We start from the raw sequence: 3,924 nt of genomic DNA, 5'->3' as shown, positions 1-3,924 counted from the left end.
GTAATAGATATTTATATTCCCCTCTTAATGATTGATAGAGCATACAGACAAAATCAGCATGGAAACATTGGATTTTAATCATATTGTATATCAAATGAAACTAACAGAAATATACAGAATATTTCATTGAACAATAGAACACATGTTCTTCTTGCAAGCACAGAATAGATTAATGTGATACATCACAAAACAAGTCAACAAATTTAGCAAAATTGCTATTATGGCAAAGCCAGAAAAAGATATAAAAAGGCAATGTGGGTCTATTTAAAGTCTCAACAAAACACTAGCTAACAGAATTCAATAGCGTGTATCTGTTAAAAGGTCACAAACCATGGATGTATTCCTAAGATGCAAAAACTGTACAGCATGTGAATCAATAATGGGGTGCATCATATAAAAAGAATCAGAACAGAAATGATCTGATCCAATAGATGCAGACAAAACATTAAAAATTCAAGATCCTTCACATTAAACACTGAACAAATTAGTGGTATGACTGTACTTCAATATAATAAAGTTCACATATGAGCAGCCCTTAGCCAATAATAGTTAGAAAATGAAAGCTTTTATTCTGGAACAAAGCAAAGATCAACACTCTAGATACTTTAATATAATATTGAAATCCTAGTTTGAGCAGTTAGGCAAGGAAAAGAAACAAAATACATGCAGATCAGACAGAATTTCAATAGTTGCTGTCTGCAGATGAGATGATATTTAGAAAATATAGAAAATTTCCCAAGTACTACAACAAAAATCTATCAGAGCTAATAAACAAATTCAGTCAAGTGGCAGAGTTCAAAATTAATATATGAAATTTAGTGCACTTATATAGAATTAACAAAAAACCTATTAAGATAGATTGGAAAAAATATTTCATTTACCATAACAACAAAGAGAGAAAAAATAGGAATAGATATTATCGATGACATATATGACCTGTTTATGTTAAACTAACACATTACTTTTTGAAACTGAGGAAAACACAAGTACAAGAAAAAATCATTCCACTTTTTTGATTTTTAAAAGCCTACAATATGTGCTGATTATGTGGCCAAATACAGAAAGTTTCATCTACTGTATTTGCAGTAAGTCCTTGCAGTAAGAGTTCTGAAAAATTTAAGAAATATCCAGTGTTAGGGGCTGGAGTGATAGCACAGTGGGTAGGGTGTTTGCCTTGCACGCGGGTCAACCCAGGTTCGATTCCCAGCATCCCGTATGGTTCCCTGAGCACGGCCAGAGGTAATTTCTGAGTGCAGAGCAAGGAGTGACCCCTGAGATCGATGGGTGTGATCCAAAAAGCAAAAAAAAAAAAGAAAAGAAAGAAATATCCAGTGTTCATGTATATTTTTTCTACAACATTTATTTGGAAAAAATGTGCCCCTAACAGGATGGTATTTAATGATTTTGCAGAAACTACCTTTTCCTGGCCGGTGACTTGAACATGAGGCCATATCTCTGGGATCCAAAATTTTATATTGTGACTATAAAATTTGGGTTTTCCAAAAAGCTCCCATCTGAAAGATGCTGTAATATTGTTGAAGCATGTTTTGAAGCACTGGGCTAAAAACATGGGTTATATGTTGCATTTAAATTTTGTGACAGAATTTCTCCAAAGTTATAAACAGGGTGATGAACAGGGAAGAGATTTAGAATCTTGGGCTGGAGTGATAGTACAGTGGGTAGGGCATTTGCCTTGCACGAGGCCGACCCGGGTTTGATTCCCAGAATCCCATATGGTCCCCCGAGCACCACCAGGAGTGATTCCTGAGTGCAGAGTCAGGAGTCAGCCCTGAGCATTGCCGGGTGTGACCCAAAAAGCAAAAAAAAAAAAAAAATCTGTCCTGTTTCCTGTTTAGTAATTCTTTCCCCATCAAATGAACTTACCTAAAACAGAAAAAAATATGTAGTCCTGACAGTGATACTGAGGGGAACAAAAATCCCTAATTTTGCATGAACTCTTAAGTTCCTAAAATCTTACCAGAAAAGTGCCTATATTCCTATTGGTAATTTGTTCTGACTTGCCACTCTGAAAATGATATTTAATTCCAATTATAAAGACACAGAACAGATCAAGGCCAGAAATAATTAAAAACATATTTGGTTTAGTACAACATACTAGTCTGATCTTCTCTATGCTTCTTTCCATTTAACCTTTCTTTCTAGTTACTTAGTATATTCAGGAATAATATAGAATAACCAAGGGAAGTGGTACACTAAATTGAAGTTCATGGGAATTCACTTGAAAAAGCATTTCCCATGTTTTGTAATTTATTGATTTAATCAGTGTAATATGTTTGGACTGAATTTTAATTCCTTTCATAAATACATCAGGGACTAATTTTTCAAATACATAGTAAGGCATTGTGTTGTTCAATATGGTAGCAACTTGCTTGAACTATATTGTATTCTTGACATGTGTAAGTTCAAAAGGAGATTGGCTATGAATTTACAATATGCAATGACTTTTGAGGCCAGTACACATAAGAAAATATGCAACATTTCTCTAGAGTTTTATGGCAATTATATATTGAAATGACAATATTTTATGTATATTGGGTTAAATCAGGTATACTATTAGAATTCATTTCAAAGTTTTATTAATGTTTTATAGTAGATATTGGAAAACTATAAACAACATATAGTTTACATATGTTTCTGTTAGTCAGCACTTGTATGGAGAGAGGATTCTTTTAATGACATAAGGAAAATTTCTTAAAAATCTTTTTCTTTATGCTATTAGTATCCCTGTGGGGAAGATTTAATATAGTATTGAGCTACCCAGAAAACCTGGTCAGCTGATGGTTCTTTATCACACACACACAGAAAAGACAGTGTCAATGTGATGAAGATTAGCCCTTTATGTCACATTTTGCTGCTTGTGACTTACTGAGATCTGACTCATTCTGGTTACTCTATAAATGTATTGAATTGGCAACGACTTACAATTGCATTTCACTAGCTTATGAATCAGAAATTTTGTTTTCTCTCCCACTTTGCTATAAACTAGCTCTATGACCTTGCACAAGTCACATCCCCTTTCCTTCTGTTTCTTCCTTTTGTAAATTGGGAGAATATGATATGATGATTAAATAATTTTCAGTTCAGATTTGCCCTGGATCTATTTTGAGACTCCATATTATAATTTACTAGGCAGAATTTCTATTTCTAAAATGGCACTAAGTTTCTGCTATAGTCAAGATGAATTTAGGTTTCTGTGTCTGCCTGCCCCTCTGACTGATTACTTTTTTCTTGGCTATGTTAACCTGACAAGGTTCAGGAAACTGCAGAGAAGAACCCTGTGATTTTTATAAGAGAATTGAAATATCCCCCCTCTCTCATCTCTCTCCCTCTTCTTATCTCTCTTCTCCCTTCCCTCTCCCTCTGAATTTGAACACTTTCATTATTAGACATGTTAGATTATGCTTCATATGTCACAGGAATTGCTGTTTCGTCTAGAAAAACACACCGTGCCTCTGATGCATAGTGATGGCTTATCACAACCATAGAAAGCACATGTCACCACTTGATGCCTTAGTATATTATTACCTAAAATCCTGTTGGTAATTTTATATGTTTTTGTTTATCTAAAGGAATTACAGATCTGCTTTGGCATTCATACTTTCAAATGAGAGGAAAAAACCGTATTTGTCAGGGTGCAACATTAAAGGGGTGCACTTCATATTTCTTAATTCTTAAGATGCACATTTAGTATTTCTAAGTTCCTCTTCATTTATGCTTTATGAATGTCTTATTATTTGTACTATTCCATCCATTTTTCTCATAATTCTATTAATATATATATATATATATATATATACATATGAGCTGGAGCAATAGCACAGCAGGTAGGGAGTTTGCCCTGCATGCAGCTGACCCGGGTTCGATTCCTCCACCCCTCGTGGAGAGCCCGGCAAGCTACTGAGA

Source organism: Sorex araneus, chromosome X (assembly GCF_027595985.1).
Source record: "Sorex araneus isolate mSorAra2 chromosome X, mSorAra2.pri, whole genome shotgun sequence".
NCBI classification, from domain to species: domain Eukaryota; kingdom Metazoa; phylum Chordata; class Mammalia; order Eulipotyphla; family Soricidae; genus Sorex; species Sorex araneus.
This window is presented reverse-complemented; position numbering follows the sequence as displayed.